Genomic DNA, 26,028 nt, shown 5'->3' on the forward strand with positions numbered 1-26,028 from the left:
GGGCATTCAAGTAAAAGCATTGCTTTGCCTCATCTGGAGACATAGGAGCCTTTCAGGCCCGTGCATAATGCCACTGAGGTAGCTACCACCGCGTGGTGACATTTTCAGAACCATTGTTGGCACACACAATTTTAATCTGTGTTCTGTCTTACAGAGTTCCCCTTCACACTAGCAGCCCACCTATGCTATAGTGTACCATTTCTTCATCGCAACTCTGTGCTATCCTTGACGAGCAGCCCCTAATTTCCTCGCACAAATTGGGGTAAGCGCCTCCTTTCTATGAGTCATCTATATGGATTCAGGACAGGATCACTCTATTCTCTAACTCATGCCTCCCTTTGTTTTCTCCCACAATCAGTACCCGGCTGGGTCCCATTGTGAATATTTCTTCTCTATTCTTTCACTCACGTGTTGCACACACTTCTCACGCGGCTGATATCCGGTATTTACTCTTTCGGCTTTTAGTTGCATTTGTGCCGGTATATGGGCCCAATGCTGATATTATCCTGTTCTCCGTACATGTCCCTACAACCCTAGATTCTGATGAGTCAACACACTGCACAGAGGCTCAAAATGGTCGTAGACATAAAGCAAAAGCAAACCATTAACAAGTGCATATCATTGTGTATAGCTGCTGCTCAACGTCTATACATTTAATGGTCGACTTTTTGAAATGTGGAAACCTTGTAAAAATACTGTCACAATTTAGCACCACTATTCGGGGTTCCTGTTTTCACTGGGGACACTACGCACAATTGTTTTTCGATATTGAATATACTAGTTCATTCGTTCTACACTATAACATCTACTGTGATATACATGATTATTGTTATTGGTGGTTCTTTGCCTTCTGACAACACAATAACCCTTTATATTGCGATTAGGCAAAGTATTACTAGCAAAATAGATAGTATCAGTCCACAGGAACCATTGTTTCTGGAAGCACTTTACTTACCCTGGTTCCCTTATTCTGTCTTACAACTCAATATGGATAAAACTGAAGTACCCATCATGGGCCCACATCCCGATGCCTGGAACGACATCTGGTGGCCCCCTACATTAGGGAACCCGCCTCCACCACCAAACACGTACGCAATCTCAGATTCATTTTGGACTCCAAATTCAAAATGGACTGCCAAATCAATGCCGTTTCATCCTCCTGTTTCCACACCCTCCGACCAAAGACCTTTAGTTGGATCCCCCTCAAACACAGTAAAACAATTACCCACACCCTCATCTGCAGCAGACTTGACTATGGCAATGCTCTCTACGCCGGAATCAACAAGAACCTCACCCGTACACTCCAGAACCTCCATAAAACTTCTGCCAGACAAGTCCTCAATCTACCATATCACTGCCACATCACCCAACACCTGCGGACACTGCATTAGCTCCACATCGAGCTAGAAAATCACCTTCAAGCTTCACACCCACGCCCACAAAGCCCTGCACAACACCAAACAGGCCTTCTTGAACCACCGCCTCTTATTCCACACACCACTACTGTACCATGCATCAAGAAAACCAGAACAGGAGGTCGCTCCTTCACCTTCCTCCCTGCCAAGGCATGCAACACCCTCCCACTCCACCTCAGACAGACTCCACCGCTCTCAAAACCTGTCTCTTTGACAGATCGCAGTGAACCTCTAGGATCTGCATATCCCCCTTCCCCCATTGCCTTGAGACCCTATCTGGTGCATAGTTGTGCTCAACAAACCTATGATTGATTGAATGATTGATTGGTGAGGGCAAATTCTAAATGGAGCAGTTTACACTGTTCCTGCACACTGCCATGGCAGGCCTGGTGTCAATAGTTTATTTGGGTCACTCAGAGTCGCACAAACAGAGCTGTGAGCCCTGGGGACCCTTTTACCACCCATGCCCTGTGAACCACTGCTACCATATACTAGTGACGTATCATATGGGTAAAGTCCTTGTCAATTGGGGTTGCCAAATTATGCATAACAATATCTGTTTCCACTTTTGGGGTATTTTTATTAATATTGAACTCTGTCAATACCTTAATTACTGGAATGACTCTAAAATGTTGAAATGTCACATTTATTAAAAATGCACGTTTCTAGATCAATAAGTTAATTTTTTAAGATTTTGGACATGCAACAGTTAACTTTCTACTATTGCTCTTTGGGTCATCAAATGACGTGAACAGCTACTTGCCACAAAAGGAAACTAAATTTAGGATTATCCGTAAAATACTAAGGAAAATCACTGATTCTTTATGTACCTAAAGTCCAATCTGGATGAGGTTAGTTTTCAGGCAATCCATGATAGACTTCTTATCAGAATCTGTCTAAACTGTCCTCTGTCACCGAGAAATGATCGACTGCTGTTAAGTTCAGGAATATACCTTCCACAATAAAATATTGTTTTAAATGTATACATTATCCCAAACAATGGGGAGGTCAGTAGAAAGAGACAAACAAGACAAATAGTCTGAACATTTTAAAAAAATGCTTCTGAAGATCATGGTTTCAGTGCAGATTAAGTTGCATATTATTTCTAATATGGTGATTGCTGGGGGCGAGGCAGCAATGTACAAGGGGAAAAGGGGCATTGTGAAAAGAAACACTTGACTGTGAAGTGCACAAAAATTCTGATAACAGCTGCGTTTTTATTGGATGACAGGTAGCATATCTTTGGCTCACCCCCTCTTTAAAGATGCAGTAAAAGCACCATTGACTGCCAGATGTTGCATGGCCTGCACATACCAGAGGCAAAGGTGGTGTGGCCCAATGTGGAGCCTGTTCCCCTTAATTTCCCAATGCACTTGTCTAATCATCTCGGTGAAATCGCATTAAACTGTTCCTCACTCATATCTAGCTGGATTACCGGCAAACAACCTTTTATGAGGCATTACCTTTCCTCATATAATCTAGCACAAATATGTTAGATATTGCAACACAAAATGTATCTGGACAACATTTATTTGAAGACTAGTTGCCTCAGTGATGCCATAGGCCTACCACCATGCTCCATTGTCCAGTGAAAGTTGGACAGCATTTTTCCCTGGATTGGTCTTGCTGCATTGTGCACTGCCAGATAGCTGTTTTGGTGTCATGAGATCATCAAGTATTCCTAAGTCAGGGACTTCCTGCCATATATTCTAATTTTCCTTTACCAGGACTGAATTTGATACAGAAACATAATAAAATAGCTCAGTAAAATGAGAGGCAGAATCCGTGGTATTAGAGGTTCGGAATGGGCTTTATTCCAATAATCGATTATAATCGGATGCTCCAAGTTCCATCACCACGGGGGTTCAGGAAGTTAAGTACATACATTATTGACATGAAATGACTTTTATAGTACATACATTACAATGAAGCAAATGCAATAGGCGTAACAATTGATAAGGAAAATGACGAGTTGTCTGCGTAACCGAAAATGGGTGGAACAAGGAGTAAAAAGGAACATAATTGGTTATGATGTTACCTATAGGTGGATCTATAAGATAATACTTGGCATAGATGCGCGCGCAGCAGTATGACGTGTAATTGACGTGTAACTAGGGGGTGAAGGGGATTTGACATTTAGCTCTACATGTGAAGACAAGAAGTCTGGGGGGTCAAGTCAACCTAGTCCCAAATCATATCTAATATCCTATGTTTAAAGAACTATGTTATCCACAAAAGAAGGACTCTCAGACAGAATCTATTCTATACTGACTGTGTGTGCGTGTACAAGCGTCTAAGTGTCTACACTAAATGCGAGGGGGTAGAAATATTCCATGGTAACAGGACTATGAATTACTTGCATGAGGGCAGAGAAGTCGAGCCTTTTGCTCGGTAGCTGGAAGAATGTTTACTTAAACTACTAGACAGGAATGCATCGGCTGAGGGGGAAGCAGATAACTCGAAGGCGGAATACAGTTCTTGGCAGAGAATAGGCTGATGTCAGGCTTCATGAGCCGCGCAGAGAATGAGACAAAGTTCATGGTCACAGATGCAGGCTCAGACTGGAGCTTTCAGAGGCAGAAGGCAAGAAGAGTTTGATGACAGAATCAGGGCCTACTTGCCTGGACTGTAAAATGGCATAAGTGAACCATATAAAGCCGGTGGCCTTTCGTACTTAGGAATGGAATATCCGGCCTATTCATGGCGGATCTGACAGAGGACATGTTGACGGTGGACGCACATGTGTTTGCGTCTTCATAACTGGAACTGGAGGGAACATACATGTACTTGTGACATGCACATAGAACCGTTGGGGTCCAAGATAGGGGACATAACTGATCGGGAAAATCCATATTTCCACATTCCCTCCTTGTCCCCTACTTGCCCGTTAAGAGATATCATTCTTCATCAATCCATTGATCTGTTAATATAACATCATTTGTTCTTCTTTCTTCTTCCGTGACGAATGAAATCTTGGTGGTGGAATACACGATGTGGCACACAGACCACAGATCGCTGGTCCACATTGTAGACATAGACAGCAACTGAATAGTATGAGAAGGCCAATACCTAGGAAGGATAGAACTCTCCATCCCCAGGCTGATATCACACTCCAAAACCAACTGGACCAAGTCCAAGTGCCTGGGTTCTGGTGTATCTGGTTTACAATCTTATGAAGGCGAGTTATGGCTTTATATACAGATGGCAAATTTTCTGGTATGAATACGCAGCAGCTTGATCCGATGACCCTACAAGCTCCGCCCCTATCAGCCAGGATGACGTCAAGGACAAGACGATTTTGAAGCACAACAATCCGCATAGCAGACTGCTCTTCTGTTAAATTGCCTAGGGCGGAAATAGTTTCATTCACTACTGCTTCAAGGGTTCTAGTTAATCTACGTATCAGTTTACTATTAGTAACAGTACCTATATAGGGAAAGATGCCTTTATTGAAATCTGTGTATTTTTCCCATGCTGTTTCAGTGTAATCGACAATTGGGAGATCTCTACGCTCTCTGTTGTGTACTAAATGAATATTTCTGTAATAATCAGGAGGAGCTAGAAAAACAGGTGGCAAAAGGAATGCAATGTAGCAGGTACCGTCCCAGTCTAGAGGCAGACGCATATATGCAGTCTGACCACATATAAAGTAGGAGTGGTGGTAAGCTCTAAATGAAGATTTGCCTTGATCACTGAATTCTACTATAGTAGTGCATTTACTATGGCCCATATGTATGGAACCAACCTTTCTTACACATAATTCCCCTTTTGCTGGGAATACTGACATGGTGGGTAAGACTAGTTCAACTTCGGATATGACATTTAGAATCATGGGATTAGGTGTAAAATTACCTAATCCATATACTTCATTTTCTAGATTAGTTCCTGTTCTTTTGGGGCGACCCTCCTTGTCAGGGTAGCAGACCTTGAGTAAAACTAGGTTCAGATTTCCCCATACCCACTGATCTTGGTAAACAGCTGTGTCTGAATCTATGGAATTGATTAAACTAAACCATGCTCCACAGGAGCCGTTATGTGTAAATGGGTGTGGAAAGAATGGCAGGACTCCTTCATAATTCTGATAGGGAGGGAGCCGACCACACACCCAACAATTAGTGGCATTACTAGTCTGATGGGAATGATGTAACATACTAATGAAAGTGTTATTGCGCAGCGCAAGTCTATAAGACAATTCATGCGGAGGTAAGTCACTAAAAGAATGTTCAGCAGTAACATTATAAACTTGTCTAGAAATAGGATAATATATGTGCAACAATATGCTTGCAGTAATTATTAAAAGACTCAAGAAAAACAAGATTATTAATGTCACTATGCAATGGCTATGCAGTAATTTACAATACGCCTGTCGTTTCATCATTTTTCGCGACTGTCCATGATTCAGGTCTAGAGGATACATGTCAGAGACAGATTCAACCGCTTCACCTAGGAGAGGACTTAAACAATCAAATCGTCTGACGTTCTAGGCCTCAACTTTTCTTTGTAGAGTTCGGTTTCAGTCCTTTCAACCAAAGGAAGTTTTGAATCAGTCTGTGAGGGAGTGCAGGGCACAATGTCTATATCCGAGGATTGTCCATGAAATTTCTTGATATGACTTGAATGGATCCAGCCCTTGCGGCCCTCGATCTTCACGGCTGTCCTTGTGGTTAGCAGAACCAACTTGGGTGTCTTCCACCTGGGCTCCAGCTGAGTCTTTCGATCGAAATTTCTCACAAATACAATATCACCCGGAACTACGTCATGGGGTTTCACCTCAGTGTTGTCGGGAAAGGCTGCAGCTACCTGTGAACGACAAGATTGTAGTGCAGACATCAAGGAAGCCAAGTAATCAGTCAGCATATTACAGTCAACATCAGTTATTTTGCGTGGAATAGGCGTCCCCCACATATTTGGTGGTCTGCCGAAGATCACCTCATACGGGGATAGCCCTGTTCGAGAGTGTGCTACCATTCTCATGTAAAAGAGTGCAACTGGTAATGCTACTATCCAGTCGACCCCTTTCTCTCTGCATATTTTGGACAGTCTGATTTTCAGTATCTGATTATGTCTTTCTACGAGACCTGCTGCCTCGGGGTGTCGAACACAGTGGAATTTCCACTGATATCCTAACAGAAGTGAAACATGTTTCATTAATTCGGATGAGAACGGCTGGCCGTTATCTGAGTAGACAACACGTGGTAAACCGTATCGTGGGAAGAATTCTCGAACCAACTGTTTGGCAGTAGTCGGGGCAGTGTAATCTGAAACCGGGTATGCCTCCGTCCAACGGGACAGAGCGCAGACGACTACGAGAACATATTTGAATCCTCGACATCGTTCCATCTGGATATAATCCATCTGGAGGACTTCAAAAGGGTGATCAGGAGGATGAAATCCACCCTGTTCTACGGGAACGCTTTTTCCTGGGTTAAACTGACAACAGATCATACAGGTACGAACTTTTTGCTTTGCTGCTGCTCGTAAATGTTTATTAAACCAAATGTGTTGAATGCTGTCTAGCATAGCTTTTTCTCCGAGATGTGCTGGACTATGTGTATTGTTAATTATAACTTGGACCATTGAATCAGGAAGGAACCACACAGACTTTTCCTTCATCATCCATCCCTGGTCCGTTTGGATCCCTCCTAATTCAGTCCATTTCTTTATTTCGTCTTGTGTAGCATGTGTCTGTATGTCAATTACGTCAAGAGTAGGATCTTTAACTGTCATACAATGTGTCGGCATCGGGACTATTGTCTTTGTCATGTCGGGGGTTTGAGTTTGAGCAGTCTGTTTAGCTGTTCTGTCGGCTAGATCATTGCCTTGGGAAATGATATCAGTAACCTTCGTATGGGCCTTACATTTCATAATTGATATTGCAGTGGGTCGATGTATTGCATCTAATAAAGCATGAATGAGGGGTCCGTGCTGAATGTGGGCACCGTGGGAAGTTAAATAACCTCTCTCTCGCCACAGCACGCCGAAGTCATGTACAACTCCGAATGCATAACGTGAATCAGTGTATATGTTGACTTTTTTATTCGTGGCTTGAATACAGGCTTGTGTCAGAGCGATGAGCTCTGCGGCTTGAGCTGACAAAGTATTTATACGATTAGTTTCAATGACTTCAGTATCTGTTGTGACTGCGTAAGCGGCCACTAACTCTCCTGTACTTGTTCTCATACATGAACCATCTACATACAACGTCAGGTCTGGATCTGACAATGGGACATCGGTTAAGTCTTGTCTGGGTTTTGTCGTTATAGTAATAACTTCAATACAGTCATGAGCTAGTGGGTCTGTTCCGGTTACTGGCAAAAGTGTCGCAGGATTCAATGTGTTACAGCGTCTGATTTCTATATGTGGCTGAAACAATGTAAGTTCATACCCTGTAAGTCGCGCTATAGTCAAGTGTTGTGTTTGCGTTCTATTTACAAGAACCTCTACTGCGTGCGGTACTTGAACTGTCAATGGGTGTCCTAACACTATGGCATCGCTTTGTCTGATTGCTAATGCTGTCGCTGCTACCGATTTCAGGCATGCTGGCAAAGCCTGAGCTACGGGATCTAATGTACTAGAAAAATAAGCACATGGTTTGTGTGCTCCTGCTTGTTCCTGTGTGAGTACTGACAAGGCAGTACCTTCGCGTTCTGTAACAAAGAGTGTAAACTGTTTTCTGTAACATGGCGTTGCTAAAACAGGTGCTTGACATAAAGCTTTCTTTAAGCTTTCAAAAGCTTGTGTATGTTCCTGAGTCCAAGGGAGAACAGTCGATGTGGCTGCCTCCTGTGTTGTCAACTGAATGAGGGATTTTGCTAGAAATGCATACTGAGGGATCCACTGTCTACAGTATGAAGTGAGGCCTATGAAAGCCCGTACTTCCTTTTGTGTCTTGGGCATTGGCATGTTAGCTATTAACTGAATGCGGTCGGGTGTAAGCTGCCTTCCCTCCTTGGACAGCGAGTGTCCAAGATAAACAACTCGCTGGACACAGAATTGCAGCTTAGAAGGGGACACCTTCTGCCCCTTTTCGGCTAGAAATTTTAAAACTGTCAGTGATGCTTTTTCACATTCTGGTTCGCTTCTTGCGGTGATCAGCAAATCATCGACGTATTGGAGCAGAGCAGTGTTAACTGGCATGTGGATACTATCTAGTTCTCGTTTCAGTGCTTGGCTATAGATGCTGGGGCTTTCTGTAAATCCTTGAGGTGCGCGTGAGAATTTAAAGCTACGTCCATTTAAACTAAATCCGAACAAATATTGGCTTTCCGGATCTATTGGGACGCTGAAAAAAGCATTCTTTAGATCAATTACAGTAAAGAATGTTGCTTCGGAATCAATGGCTGTCAGTAATGACGAGATATCAGGGACCACAGGGAATTGTGGCACAATGCATTTGTTTAACTCGCGCAGATCAATAACCAATCGATAGACTGGCGGGGCCTTTGGATCTGTTCGTTTAAGAATCGGAATTATCGGTGAATTACATACATTGGAGTCTGTTTCCATGACTACTCCTTGGGCAATGAGCTCGTCAATGATTTGCAGTAAAGCCACTACAGCATCTGGCGGTAACTTGTATTGTCGCATTCGTGGTAGCACCACTCCTGCCTTTAATGTGACTCGATATGGTGTGATATTCATGCGTCCAACATCAGTAGGGCCTTGTGCCCATAGATGTGTAGGTAATGTCTGTAGTCGGGGATCCATGTCTCTAGACACATAATGGCCTTTAAAATCACGTAAAAACAACCTTACTCCTTCCGGAGAACAACATATTATGGCTCCTAGAGCTTTCAACGTTTTTATTCCTAGCAAGTTTTCTGGACATGATTTAGTAAGCAATAAATCTGTAGTTCGGGTCAGAGGTCCTATCGTAAGTGGCAGTGGCTGTGATACTTCATTAACAATAGGTTTTCCTGAAAAACCAAGGGAAATATTCTGTGAGCCTGAGAGGGGTGCCCCTGGAACTTCACTGCGTTTTATGGTCGTTCGACTTGCCCCTGTATCGAGTAGAAATTTTCTATCTTGGCCTAATAATTCACTATGTACATAAGGTCCTTCTTGATCTACTGGGATTTCAATAAGGGGTAAGTCAACTTCCCTCTCTAGGCTAGTTCATGCGTAACGCTGATACTCAGGATATTCATACTGTGCGGTCTGATACATTTGTCGTGTTGTTGTCTGTGTGGCAGCGGCAGGCAACGGTGGTGCAGCTGGCACAAACTGTATTGGCTGTTGTGCGGCTGGCATGGCCTGGGCATGCTGCGGAGCTCCTTGTTCATTCTGATCTTGTCTAAATGGCCGTGATCTTTCTTGTGTTTTACCTATGCTGATATTATGTTTCAAAACTGGACAATCGTGTACGTAATGACCTGGCTTTTTACAATAATTGCATGTCCCTTTTACAGGTCCTGCTGAATCGGAATTTGTCATACCCTTTTTATGTCCTTCAGCTGGAACTGTCTGGGAAACTAGCATTTTCATTTTCGTGTCTTTCATGCGTCTGTGTTCATGTTCTTGTTCCTCTCTAATTCTATTGTGATGGTACTGTAACATTTGTAACATTTGTGATGGAGTGTTACCTTGCCAGGTACTCTCGAATTTTAATACTCTATTCTTTACTGGCGGCAGGGCATTTTCTACTAATTTTGTTACAAACAGATGTGGGTATGATTCGCTACTTGCTTTTATGCCACTATTTATACCAAAACATTTTTCAAATCGGGCATAGTAATCACTAGTGTCTTCATCTTGCTTCTGTTTACAGGCTGAAATTGTACCCCAATCTTCCTTTTTCGTAGTTAATAAACGTGGCAGTACCTGTACTAATAAACCTGGCAGTGCTTTAGTTTTATCCCCAAGTCCTGCTCCTGCAGTTCGGGCCTTTTCTTCTGCTTCTAACACTGACCATTCTATCTTTTGGTCTCCTACCTCCCACTCTTTTTCCTTGAGTTTCTCATAAATACCAGCAGGCATTAATACCTTTAATATTGTCATAATGTCGGGATAGGTATACTCCCCCATGAGTAACATGTCCTTAATTTCTCGGTGAAAACCCGCTGGATCTTTGTCATGACTGGGTACCACTTTTTTCATTTGTAACAATTCTATTTTTGATATAGGCGTATATACAAATACGCGCTTAAACTCGTTGTCCTCGCCTTTTATTGGGTGCACTTCTCGTAAGGGATTCTGTCTATCCATGTGATACGTTATTCTTTCCTTGACGGGCAATGAGACACGGTCTGAACATACAAAAAGAATATACTGCTTTCTTGATTCTAGAATTTCTTTAATTAATTTAGTACCTGAACCTCTCCATTTATTCATAAGCAATTCGGTCAATATGTCAGGTAAGGGACCAGGGTCCGAGTGCTGACTCCGATATAGTATAATGAGTTGTTGAATCATATAAATCCCAGCTAACCTCTGTTCGTCTGGGGTGAGATTCAAAAATGTGCGTGCTACTGTATCATCACTATATTTTCCGGGACTGTCCACCCAATGGACAGCTGCCCTGGCTAAATCTTGTTCATCCATAGAATCGAGAAAATGATAACCCCTTCGTTCTTGGAGTAGTTTGTCGGCGGTTTGGAACGAATGCTCGTTAGACCTTATATTAATTATAGGTATTTGGAAATTCCTGTTATTATCTGGACATATCGGACGTATCGAGTCAGTAAGACATCTATTACTATTACAAGATCTTCCTCTACCTACATAGGCTATGGCGTCCGACTGTCCGGTGGGCGGTCCTGACCCTTCTTCCTCGCTTTGTTCGAACTCGTCTACCTCTAATCTCTCTTCGTGTAGGCGTTCTATTTCTTTACGGATCTTTCGGCACATGGCTATTATACAATTCTGTTTATCATGTCTCCCTTCTGATATATTCTGGCTCCATCTTGTAAGAATTTTCATTGCTTCCGGGTCTACCCCCGGTCGGTCTTGATTTCTGATCACACAGTTTATGAGGAAACGTAACAGTTCCCCCTGTATCTCTACTTTCTGGTATTCCATAGCTCTGTTAATACATTCTGGATCTCGCCCTGTTTGGACAAAATGATATATTTTATCTAGATGCTCAGTCATTCCTGGTAGCTTTCCTAAATACACTGCGGCTCGTCTGATACGCAATGATGCCAGGGTCATTTCGTCCTCTTTACCGGGCACAGGGTCATATCTGCAATCTATAAGAAGTTCCTTCAGCGTACGGGCACTAATGAGTTTCGGTGTACGTGAATGTGCTGACTCTTGAAAAGTAAGTTTATTTATTCTGGGTGGCGTAGAAAAGATGTTGCTAGCACCTCCCGTAGCCCCATCTGGGGTGTCGGGCGTGAAAGGATTCGTCGAACGTGACACAGCAACTACAGGTGTGGACACAGCTATAGAAGTAGCTGTAGGAGCGGATGCAGAAACAGATGTGCTTGCCGGAACTTGTGACTCGATTTGTTGCTGTAGGGATACGGGCACTGGATCTTGGCGTTGAACCTCCCTGGTATGCGGTCTATGTGGGGCGGAATTAGCATACTCGGGAGCTGCGTCATCTAAATATGAGGAAAGAAAAACATCTTCTGCGGTTCTAGGATGCCCCTTAGGATGTACCTTTATTGGGAACAATGGGGGTGGCAAGTCTTTCGGTATTTCTGGAGTAGCCTTAGGTAATCCTTCGGCTAGAAGGGGATACATACCATTCATAAGGGCATTTCTTTGTCTGTCTACTTGTTCTGATTTCACTCGGATACCTTCCTCAATTAATAGATTCTCTCGAACTTTATTTGAACTTTCTTTATTCTTTTCTTCCTGTCTACGTGCTTTTTCTGTGCGTCTATGAGATTCTTTACGCCATAACTCAACGGCGTCTTTCTGTGACTGTCTGACCTTCCTTTTCCATAACTCTTCCTCAACTTTCATGATGCACTCTGCATCCCAGGTTCCCGGAGTGGGCAACCTCTGACTTTCTGGTAATCCCTTGGTGTAGTCTACCCATAAATCAAGAAATAATATAGCGTCTAAGCCATGTTTGTGATACATAAAGTGCCCTGGAGTGTCCCTAGGAGGAATAGGAACGGCTTCTTCGAGAACCCCTTTTCTAGTAGTGATCTGTCTTAATTTCGAAAAGAGCGGCATCTTGAGAACTGACCTTATACTTGATTTTGACCAACTGACCTGATACTTGAATTTGAACAGACTTAATACAATTAACACGATAATGAACAGTCATTCATACCACAATATGCAGGACGTTTTTAAACATATTTAAACATTTAACATTAAACCTTTAACTGAAACAACAATGATGATCGTCTGCATAACTAATCACCAAGCTTAATTCTTGATACTTCGGAATACTTGATATACTGCTAAACAGTACAGATACACTGCTAAAACAGTGCAGACCGGATTTGTGTACCCAAACCCGTCTTGACCGGCACAACCTATGTGCACGTCAGAAATGCCTCCCCAGCAATGGTACTCACCGGGTAGCTTCGGAAACGGAAGGCCTCGGTAACTTGAACTTGAACCGGACTGGACTCGACTCGACTCGTCGGACACTGGACTTGACTTCGAACTGGTGGGTCTCTGTATACCTCGGATCTTGCTCTCTCAGCTAGGCTCTGGTCGGGATACTTCGCACTTCTCACCGCCTCGTCTGGGTGTTGATCGCAGTCTCAGTCGCCCCCGCTTGACCGGAGGGAGATACAGGAAATCCTGCTGGTACGCGTTATTGTCCGTCCAGCTGTGGCAGGAGACCGGGCCTGCAACTCACCGCCGGCGTGTGAGATGAGAAAGTGTCCCTGTTCGGGCGCCATTCATGTGGTAAATAATTTTCCTTTACCAGGACTGAATTTGATACAGAAACATAATAAAATAGCTCAGTAAAATGAGAGGCAGAATCCGTGGTATTAGAGGTTCGGAATGGGCTTTATTCCAATAATCGATTATAATCGGATGCTCCAAGTTCCATCACCACGGGGGTTCAGGAAGTGAAGTACATACATTATTGACATGAAATGACTTTTATAGTACATACATTACAATGAAGCAAATGCAATAGGCGTAACAATTGATAAGGAAAATGACGAGTTGTCTGCGTAACCGAAAATGGGTGGAACAAGGAGTAAAAAGGAACATAATTGGTTATGATGTTACCTATAGGTGGATCTATAAGATAATACTTGGCATAGATGCGCGCGCAGCAGTATGACGTGTAATTGACGTGTAACTAGGGGGTGAAGGGGATTTGACATTTAGCTCTACATGTGGAGACAAGAAGTCTGGGGGGTCAAGTCAACCTAGTCCCAAATCATATCTAATATCCTATGTTTAAAGAACTATGTTATCCACAAAAGAAGGACTCTCGGACAGAATCTATTCTATACTGACTGTGCGTGCGTGTACAAGCGTCTAAGTGTCTACACTAAATGCGAGGGGGTAGAAATATTCCATGGTAACAGGACTATGAATTACTTGCATGAGGGCAGAGAAGTCGAGCCTTTTGCTCGGTAGCTGGAAGAATGTTTACTTAAACTACTAGACAGGAATGCATCGGCTGAGGGGGAAGCAGATAACTCGAAGGCGGAATACAGTTCTTGGCAGAGAATAGGCTGATGTCAGGCTTCATGAGCCGCGCAGAGAATGAGACAAAGTTCATGGTCACAGATGCAGGCTCAGACTGGAGCTTTCAGAGGCAGAAGGCAAGAAGAGTTTGATGACAGAATCAGGGCCTACTTGCCTGGACTGTAAAATGGCATAAGTGAACCATATAAAGCCGGTGGCCTTTCGTACTTAGGAATGGAATATCCGGCCTATTCATGGCGGATCTGACAGAGGACATGTTGACGGTGGACGCACATGTGTTTGCGTCTTCATAACTGGAACTGGAGGGAACATACATGTACTTGTGACATGCACATAGAACCGTTGGGGTCCAAGATAGGGGACATAACTGATCGGGAAAATCCATATTTCCACACTCTCACAGGTCTTTAATGTCCCTCTCTACCACCCTACCACCAAACACCATCTCACTGGTATTCTCACAGGTTCCTATCACACCACACATGTTGCCAATAATGCACTCAATGCCTTTTGTGAACCTTTAACATAACAACTGTCAGTATTCAGGGAGAAGTAGAAGCCCTTAACTTATAATAAGGGTTTCACCATGGACATGGGACTGAAATAGCAGCGGAGATGGCCATTAAAGCTATGGGGTTTATTTTTCAGATGAGGGTGATGAGAGTGAGCTTCTTGTGCCTTTACGGGGTTGTACTGGTCAATTGGACAATCAGGTAGTGCCTGATGGTCTGGTCCCAAAAATCAGTGTTTGGGCTGGTTTACTAGCAGGTTGTGGGACTGTTTTATGGCCATGTGGGCTGTTTCTTGTTCTGTTGATTTAACAGATATTACCACAGGCATTGCCTACAACAATCACAAAGGTATACAGATTCCCTTACCTTGCAAAATGCAGTGTGCCATCAAAAGTTCAAAACTGGCCTGATCTTCAAATGTGTGCCACTTTCTTAGCTATCTTGTTTCCTTAGAGGGGCCACTTTTATGTTGGTGCATGTGCCTATTTCTTTATCAAGATATCCTGGCTGAAGAGGGGTGAAACCCCAAAACCTGTCCTACGATGCTTGTTTCCAGTCCAGGGAGGACCTGGTTTGGCATTTCGGGCTGGACTGTTCCCATGAGGCACAGGGTCAAGACTGATTTGCATATGACATTGAGGTGCCAGCATGTTGCATCACACTGGAGAGCAGTAAGAAACCAACATATCAACTCCTCACACAGTAAGGAAGCAAGCATCAACTCCCCTGCGCAGCAGTAAAGAACCGATGCATCCACTCCCCTGCGTGTAAGGAACCGATTCATCACCTTCCCTGCAACCCTTTTGTTTTCTTTGCGCTACGCATCTAAGGTACATTGAGAGTGAAGTGCTCCATTTACAACTTGAGAGAACTGAGCTATTTTATAACATGTAAGAGACTATTTGTGGATTGTGGATTTTTGTTGTTTGGTCTTGTGTTAAGTCTATTCAAAATATTTATTTTTATAATACAACCTGTGTGGTGTCCATTTGTAGTGTTGTCACTGTATTACTGTATGTGTTCACAAATGCTTTACACACTGCCTCTGAGATAAGCCTGCCTGCTCGTGCCAAGCTACCAAGGGGGTGAACAGGGGTTATTTTAGGAGTGTAGCCCCTTCCCCTGACTAGACGCAAGGGTACCTATTTGAAACAGGTACCTACCTATGCCAATTAGAGACCCCCAAATCTAACATCCATCAACTGTTGTTTTTGCATTTGTCACCCCGAGTGGGACAGGTATGCCCAGACGTGGGTCCCGTGCTCTCCATGCCACTGGAATGAAGCTATCCTGGCTGAAGAGGGGTGAAAACCCGAAACGGGTCCTAGGATGCTTGTTTCCAGTCCAGGGAGGACCTGGCTTGGCAGTACAGACTGGACTGTTCCCATGAGGCACAGGGTCAAGACTGATTTGCATATGGCTGCATTCCAACTGGAATGGCATGGTGAGCAATGAAACAATTTATTTAGGCCCAGATCACTGTACTGGGGTGAATGTATGACATTGTTCTGCATTCTGTCCATTAACTCTTGCTTTTGCATTTGTCACCCCGAGTGGGACGGGTATGCCCAGATGTGGGTCCCGTGCTCTCCATGGGACTGGAATCAATCTATCCTGGCTGAAGAGCAGTGAAACTTCGAAACCGGTCCTAAGATGCTGGTTTATAGTCCAGGGAGGACCTGGATTGGCAGTTCAGGCTGGACTGTTCCCATGAGGCACAGGGTCAATACCGATTTGCATATGGCTGGGTTCCAACGGAATGGCATGGTGAGCAAAAACATGATGGATTTAGGCCCAGGTCTCTGTACTGGGGTGAATGTATGACATTGTTCTGCAGTGTTTCCATCAACTGTTGTTTTTGCATTTGTCACCTCGAGTGGGACAGGTATGCCCAGACATGGTTCCCATGCTCTCCATGCCACTGGAATCAAGCTATCCTGGCTGAAGAGGGGTGAAACCCTGAAACCTGTCCTACGATGCTTGGTTCCAGTCCAGGGAGGACCAGGATTGGCAGTTCGGGCTGGACTGTTCCCATGAGGTACAGAGTCAAGACTGATTTCCATATGGCTGGGTTCCAACTGGAATGGCATGGTGAGCAAAAAACAATGGATCTAGGCCCAGATCTCTGTACGGGGGTGAATGTATGACATTGTTCTGCATTCTGTCAATCAACTGTTGTTTTTACATTTGTCACCCCGAGTGGTACGGATATGCCAGACGTGGGTCCCGTGCTCTCCATGCCACTGGAATCAAGCTATCCTGGCTGAAGAGGGGTGAAACCCCAAAACTGGTACTAGGATGCTTGTTTCTAGTCCAGGGAGGACCTGGCTTGGCAGTCGGATAGACTGTTCCCATGAGGCACAGGGTCAAGACTGATTTCCATATGGCTGGGTTCCAACTGGAATGGCATGTTGAGCAAAAAAACTAAGGATTTAGACCCAGATCTCTGTAATGGGGTGAATGTATGACATTGTTTTGCATTCTGTCCATCAACTGTTGTTTTTGCATTTGTCACCCCACTTGGGACGGGTATGCCCAGATGTGGGTCCCGTGCTCTCCATGCCACTGGAATCAAGCTATTCTGGCTGAAGAGGTGTGAAACCCTGAGAGCGGTCATAGAATGCTTGTTTCCAGTCCAGGGAGGACCGGGCTTAGCAGTTCGGGCTGGACTGTTCCCATGAGACAGAGTGTCAAGACTGGTTTGCATATGGCTGGGTTCCAACTGGAATGGCATGGTGAGCAAAAAAACGATGGATTTAGGCCCAGATCTCTGTACTAGGGCGAATGTATGACATTGTTCTGCATTCTATCCAGTGACTGTTCTTTTTGCATATTTCTTGCCCCAGTCCGACGCTGCACCTATATTGTGCATTTTGTATGTTGAGCAGTTAATCTATGAATCAATGAATGAGCATCAATTGACCACTCATTCAGTGAATCTGGGAATTAGAATGAGTTAGCAATTCTGTCAATGAATCACGGAATGAGAGTAGGTTGCCACTCAAGCAATAAATCAAGTACTGAGAAGTAGCTGAACTCATATTCAATTAATGAAAAAATGAGAATCAATTGACCAATCAGTCAATGAATAAGATAATGAGACACGCTTGACCACTCAATCAATTAATTAAAACATGAGAATCAGTTGACGTTTCACCCAGTGAACCAAATAATGGGAATCAATTGACCACTCAAACAAACATTGACTGACCACTCAATCAATGAATCAAGGAATGAGAATCAGAGGACCACTCATCCAAGGAATTAAGGAACAAGAACTGGTTGACTGCTCAATCAATAAATCAAGGAATGTGAATGAGATGATGACTCAGTCACTGAATCAAAGAAGTAGAACTGGTTTACCGTTGACTCAATTCATACTCGAAGCTCTGTGTACCCAATGTTGAAATAAATAACAATACTCTTAAAATCTGCTCGTGGAACATCAATGGGGTCAGAGAGAAGATCTTCGATCAGGAACTGCAACTTTATTTAGAAGGCTTCGATTTAATTTTGCTTCAGGAAACCTGGTGTGAAACTCCGCCAGCTTTGAATGGATTCAACTTGCTCTCCACACCTGCAATAAAAAGTGCCAAATTTGGACACAGCAAGGGAGGGCTTGCAACATACAGCTCCATAAAGAGGATCTACGCCCTGGAGCTAACACCGCACAGCTTAACTCTCCCAAACACTATGCAAGCACTCAGATTAACTGTACAAGGGGAGGAAATAAACGAGCCGGTAATCCTCATAAACCTATACCTGCATCCGCGTGGCAGAACTAAAGGGACCTTGCAGCTGAAGGAGAAGCTAGAAATCATTTTAACGGAACAACAGACTAATAGGTTGATCATTACCGGGGACTTCAACGCAAACATGAAGAAACCGACATGGGGGATGACCCCTTTGCATGGTCCGCAATAATAAACAACAACAACGTAGGCGGGAGCCATACAAAAACATCTAAAACACCGAAAACTGCACAGAAACTTGTAACAATCCTCGAGCAGCTGGGCTTTAGATCACTAAATGGAAGATTTCCAGGAGACCAACCTCAGACTGCAACATTCCACAACACAACAGCAAGTACTATAATAGACTTCACATTTGTTACTCGCTGCATGTTCCCAAAAATAATTGACTATCATATTGGAACCTCTGACTACAGCGACCATTTACCACAGGAAATCACAATATACTCAACTTTCACACCACACACCCTGCCAGTAAATATCCATAACTTAGAATTCACAGCTACGGAAAAGAGAATAAAATGCGAAATAAAAGACCCTGAAGGGTTTCTCACCCTCGCAAAAACACTGTTGGAAGAGGTACAACTTGCAGACTCTGACAGTTTAAGAAGCTGGGAGACGTTTACAAGGAAGCTAGGAAACAAATATGGCACAAAAAAGGATTCATACAAAAAGAGAAACCCAGGCCTCGCCCAACCGAAATGCCCATACCTTCATATCGGAAACAATACGCCACTTAAAAGACTTAGAACATCGATAAACCGCACACTACGGAGACTAAAGAAAGATCAGTTGGACCGTACGGCCCTAGAGGAACTGAGGGCTCTGAAAGCCAAGAGAAAGAAAATATTATGGTCCCGAAAAACAGATGCTGAAGGGGCCTTCTGGGCAAAACTCTTGTATGACATTAAAAATAACAGCGCTTAATTTTGGCTAAAGGTCAACACACTTGACAGTTCTCCAATCCGAGGCATTAACTCACATGCTACCGAAGAGGCTTGGACAAGTTTCTTATATTCTCACTTCAATAAAGACCAGGAAACCTCACTTTACACCAATGCTCCCTTACCCAGAAGCGAATCCTTAAGATCTCAACTATCCTCTAATTTACCTTCAGAACAACTTTTCAAAATTACGTGCAAAAAAATCTGCAAAAGAATTTCAAAAGGCAGGCGCAAGGGAGCCCCTGGTCCAAATGGGATCCCGCCCATATTATATAAACAAGACCCAGAATATTGGGCATGCATATTAAAGCCAACCTTTGAAACAATCCTACGAACTTCTACAATACCACCATCATGGAGGGGTTCGATCATCTCCCCCATTTATAAAAACGGCAATCGGGATAACCCAAAAAATTATAGGTTGGTAGCATTGCTTGACAACGAAGCAAAATACAATGCAGGACTGCTTCTACAAGAACTAACAACTTGGGCCGCGGAAACATCTGCAATCCCTTTAAACCAAACAGGCTTTTGTAAGAACATGGGCACCACAACGAACATTATGACCCTCTCATTATTGATAGATGCCGCACTCGCCAAAAAACAGCCCCTATACCTATGCTTTATTGATTATAGCGCTGCATTTGACCACATAAACAGGAATTTACTGTGGAAAAAATTGGAAAAAATGAATATTCCATCATCACTCCTAAACCAGTTAATCCTTTTGCATAGCAACACCTTGGTCCAAGTCAAATTGGGCAGAGGAGACCATCTCTCAAAAAAGATCCCAACAACCATCGGACTAAAACAAGGCTGCGTACTCGCCCTATTACTTTTTAACCTCTTTATGGCAGAGCTTTCAACCACCCTAAATGGAAACAATTCACATGCACCAAAAATAGGCGGGCTCCAGTTATCAAATTTACTTTACGCAGATGACTTGGCACTAATAAGTCAGACACCGGTGGACTTAACATCTCACTACTCTGAGGAGAACAAACTCAGAATTAACAGAGATAAAACAAAAACACTCTGCGTGAATTGGCGCAAAAAAAGAAACAACCACAATGGTTCCTGGCGTCACGGAAATTGGAGGCAGTACAAAGTTATAAGTACCTGGGAATCATGATTGACAACAAAGGGAAGTACACAGTGCAAATTGAGGCTATAAAAAAAAGGGGGCTAATGATTGCTGTGGCACTAAGAAATCTTAAGAACAACATCTCTGGCCCAAACCTCCTTCCCTTAATCAGAGTGATCCAGGCAAAACTTCTACCGTCGATAACTTATGGAAGCGAAGCCATGAGAGGGAGAGACGCAGGTACACTGGACCACACAATAACAAAAGCAATTCTAATGATCTTTGGGCTTCCAAGGTATACATCCCCCGCACAATTGAGGCTGGAGTTCGGACTTCAAAGGCAAGAGCTTGCCCGCAGAGGGGCATTCATCAAAAGCTGGTTCAAAATTAAAAGGGGCCCGTCTGACTCACTAAATATGCATCTATGGGAAGAACTGAGGAACAAGGGGACATGCCCAGCCCGAAACTATCTGGATAAATCACTTCACCAACTGGGACTGTATGAACTTTGGGAGCTACCAACAATGATCCCCAGCTTCAAAAAAATTGTAAATAAAGTGATAAAAAAAGAGTCTCTCATACAGGATAAAGCTGACTTGTCAGGCCGTTCCCACAGCTGGTTCACCCTACAGACCTATAACACGGCCTCACCTCAAGCATACCTCCTCACTAGTTTCTCAAGAGCGACTAAAGAGAAATTCCTGAAACTCCGCTTAGGCATATTACCATCTGCATACCATATGCCACCTTGGCTACGCCCCCCATTGCCTGCAATTTGTCGCCTCTGCGGAGAAGGGGAGGAGGATATAGTGCATTTATTGACAATCTGCAAAGCCCTAAAACCGGCCCGACGATCTCTGCTAAGATCCATCTTCAACACGAAAGCCATTCGAACCTGTAGGCAAGCAGTAAAAGCATGCTTTTCTGGTGAGGACGTCCAACTAAGCTGCCGATTGGTAAAACTCATATCTATTGCAGAAATAACTATGAAAAAGGCAGGCCCCCTGGTCACAGACTGAACTACAGCTGAATTGTTTACGGCGCCTTGAGCCAACTCACAGAGGCTAACGCATGCACTGTTAGCCTATATAGGAAACATAGCATTATCAGCACTAACATACTATGCAATCTCAGGACTATATAGCTGTCGTAGAACGGTTAATTCAGCAAACGTTAAAGATTACTACATCCTGCATTCAAAATTGCAACTACTAGGTCCACATCCTGGTTTTTTGTTTTTTTTTCTCTCTCTTTTTACACCCTTAGTCTGATCAATAACGTCCTTTGAATTTCAATGCTGAGATTTCTTTTATTTTAATGTGTCATTTTAACAATAATTAATTTTAAGTGTATGGAAATATGTATAGCACGATTGTAAAGGTTTTAATTAACTGTACAATAAACCAATCTAATCAATTCATCAAGGAGTGAGAACCCATTTACCACTCAGTCATTGAAATGAGGAAGGAGAATTGGCTAACCACTTAGTGAATGAATCAGAGAATAAGAATTAGCAGACCACTCAACTGATGAATCACATACTGAGAATCAGATTCCCACTCAATTAATGGATAGAAGAAAGAGAATCTGCTAGCTAATCAGCCTGTGCTATTCCTCATGCCAAATCTAACGCAATTTAATGGCCTAAAATACAAATTCAAAATAAACTCTCACTTGGGTCCATTCCATACTCTGACCAATCAGTAACTTCAAGTACTACGTGCCAGAGGCCCATGTCCTCCATAGTAAACTTCCATTTCATTTTGAATTCGGTTCTTCTAATTCTTATGCTTAGTGAGACCAAACATATATACTATGTCCAGTTGAATCCTCAAATGCCCTACTGGCTTGTATAGCCCATCAATATTCAAGTATTACATTGAACTCACTGTCATCTAACCACCTTTACTAGTGAACTCTGACCATGGTTTCCTCTTATGTCTGTTTCCCACGACAACCAATCACAGCTCAGATTGACTAAATACACACCTCTAGTATGTCACATCAACCTTTTTCTTTTCTCTCCAACCCGTGCCCTCTCTGGTCCTCACAGTCTGTGGACTGAAGAGAGAACCACATTCTTGTCCCATAGAGTGTGCAAAACTCTGGTGAGATTTTGTAACAAAATCCACTAATCCTCTGCTCACAACAATCAGAGCTATAAAACCTACCATACCTACAATTCATTACTTGCCATGTACCTAAATATGTACCCGTGGCCAGTATTCTAAACAGTAATCTTCCCTTTCCTACTGTACATTATTCATTCAATTCTTGCAATTTATATGAATCACCATTTATCGTGTGTCACAAAATTCCTCCAGTACCCTGCCGGCTAGTTTCAACCATCAATATTCCTGTTTCCATTCAGCTTACAAATACTCAGTCACCCTTCAAAATAAATTCTGACTAGGCTTTCCTCTTCACTTTGTTTCCCAATGCTGCCAATCAGAGCCCAGATTGACTAAGTACACACACCTAGTATGTTACATTAACTTTTTTTTGTTTATTCTCTCTCTGGTCCTTACAATGTGCTGACCAATAGGAGGATCCAAATATTATTCTGGTGAGATTTCATAAAAAATTTAAATGATCATCAAGTGTAAATTGTTTCTTGGCTTGCATCAAAATCAAGTACATGTGACCTTCAGTAGTTACATTTCTGTCCTGACCACCTACTTACAATGGTGGCTTGCAATCATTGTTACCAATCTAAACTAACTGAGCTAGGAAAGACTAATATAAATATGAACTGACATTCGCTATCCAAACTCTGACACTGTGTGGTGTGGGTATAATGCTTTCAATTAATCTGTGGTCAACCCTGATAAAATTCACTATTTATTGAAATGTACAATTTATCCGTGAGATTCAAAAGACACAGTAAACATGAAAGTGTGTAAAGACATCAGGGAAGTTTTATGGATTATGCCCTGCAATTCAGAGTGGCCCACAACCTGAAACCTGTCAATGTGTAGGGTGTATTACCATGAAACACATATTTAAGATTCATTGAGGTGTTGTACATTATGTCTCAATCAATAACACAATGTCTTAAGCTGTGCAAAAGGTACAGTTTGCATGTAAAAATCTCAGTTTCACCATCACAGCATGATCATTATTGGCCTGATGTTTGAATTTCAATTGGGCCATACCCAGTCACACGCCATCCAATCATGACAATCACCCTTCCATTTAACAATTCATGTCATATAATCTTGGGAAATAATGTAACAGAGTTTCCCAATTGATGCCCTTTTGCACAGCCCTTAATTTGCATATCAATGTGGGTTCTTCTTGTCTCAATTAAAGTTCCTTGTCTCTCCCATTGAATTTTTCTCTATTTTTTGGATGCCATGAAGGTTAAAATCAATCTTGCTCGGGTGATGAGTGTGCATGTGCTGCGCTAAGGGAGACCTCTCATCACTATTGACTATGGCTCTACGATGCTCCAGCATCCTTAGTTTCAGTGCCTCTTTGTGCTGCCAACATATACTTTATTACAATTACATATAATGACGTAAACTACAAGGCAAATATTAAAATCAATAAATGTATAAATATGAATTTTTTTTCTGGTTGCTGTATTGCAATTCTTTAAGTTCATTTTGTCCATTGCTACAAATGATACATGAACCACAAATGTAAAAGGCTTTCGGCTGTTGAGGCAACTAGTTGGAACCTTTGTTTCTACTTATTGTTGGTTCCAAATAATTTCTCATTGTTTGATTTATAATGGTTGGGCCACTCCTATATGTTACCAAAGGTCTCTCAGTGATCACATTAGTCAGTCCTGGCACCCCCTTTAACAGATCCCAATTTTTGTGTAAGATTTTGCATATTTGATTGTGATCTTAATTGTAGGTAGAAAAAAAGGCCAATCTATCTTGTGATTACCTTTCGGGATTTTGTACTAAAGTGTCTGCTCTATTGATGTTTTTAATTCTTTGCTACAGTTTCTCCAAATTCTCATCATTTCCCCATACAGGAGGCTAGCTATAACTGAGGTTGGATGCGCATTATCTGCTCTTAGTGTATTTTATTCTCAGAGATATACAACGGTACATCCAAAAATTCAATTGTGTTACCATTGTGACACATAGTTAAATTTACATTTCAACTATTGGCCTTCAAATAATTCACATACTTCTTCAGACCCTCACTGGTGCGTCACCAGATAATCGAGAAATTGATAACATTACTGCAATATATTATATTGTGAATCCAAAACCCAGCACTGGAGGACCAGACATGCTCCCTCTCCAACCACTCCATGAAGAGGTTGGCAGATGAGGGGGCAAACCGGGATCCCATGGTTGTATCTCTAATCTGATAGAACCATTCCCCATCAAACAGGAAAAAACTCTTCTGAAGTATCAAGTCACTCATTTCAAGGATCCTTTTTGAGTGTTCAATGACACTGGCATTTCTTTTGAATAAAAAATGCCTCAATGCTTTTTCTCCCAACTCATTTTTAATGCAAGTGTATAATACTACAACATACAAAGTAGCAACAATGTAAGGATGGGCTCCATGCCGCAACCTGCAATTTTTTAAGAACATGGTGTCACAAATGTAAGAAGGCATATAGATTACTATAGGTTTCAGGATGGTCTGTTAAATTTCCTATGCTGGCGATAATCGGACTACCTGGGGGATGTTCTTTGGACTGTGTTTTGGGTAGGATGCATATGAAAGGAAATCTGAGATTTATAACACTTTACAATTGAAAACAGGAAAAATAAGTAAGCATTTATTTACTCTTGTGTGGATTGTGGATAAAATGGATCTTTGATCATAGGACTAATAGTCTATAATGATTCTAGCATTGCTAAAATTGTGTGGGTCATAGTAGAAGAAATACATCATTGTTTTATTTGGGTTGTATGTTCAAGAAATACTTTAAAATAAGATATGAATTGTTTGGGAAATCAGTTGGGATTGTCATCCTATTGTTCTGAGAATAAAATAAAAAATATTGAGAGTATATCCAGTAGCATGGGTGGGGCGTTTTTAAGAACACACTTTTGCATTTGATATTCCATATGTCGAATACACTTGATATTTTCACATCAGTGATTTTGATTCCTTCATATTGTAGATTAAAGAAGAAGGTACTACACTACTCTACATATTGTTGGACTTCTACTACCTTATATTTGTTCCCACATGGATAGACATTAATCCCTGTAGAAAAACTCAAGTGAGCGGTGTTTAAATCTATATTACATGAGCCATTCTGGTCTGTGATAAAACCGGTCAATTGAGAGTTTGGACAAGCAACAGGAAACCTGTCATATGAAGGAAAAAATACAATTGTATCGTCACTATATGAATATATTTTAAATTTTATAGAAGCCGGCTGTTTTTATTTTTAGAATTAAAATGTCTATAGGTATGGAGTCTTGTGTTTTTTTGTCTAAAAAGTATTTTTATGTATTGTTTATTGGGTCTATTGTACATTTTGTTGTGTATTCATACAAGAGATACGAAGTCTGATTTGTATTTTTAAATTCTACAGCACTGATGAAGTCTGCATAGATGAAACGCATTGGCTGGGCTGAGGTGCAAATGTAATAAACTTCAATAAAGCATATTTGAAATTGAATTGCAGCACTCCTGAGGAATATCATTGGATGTTATTAGTTTTTGTGTCCTATTTTCTTTGAATGAAGCTATTTTTATTAAGTTATTACATGCTGCTTTTCATTTGTGCTCATCTGTGTTTGGATTATTTGTGAC

The sequence above is a fragment of the Triturus cristatus genome, chromosome 2_1, assembly GCF_964204655.1.
Source record: "Triturus cristatus chromosome 2_1, aTriCri1.1, whole genome shotgun sequence".
Lineage (NCBI taxonomy): Eukaryota > Metazoa > Chordata > Amphibia > Caudata > Salamandridae > Triturus > Triturus cristatus.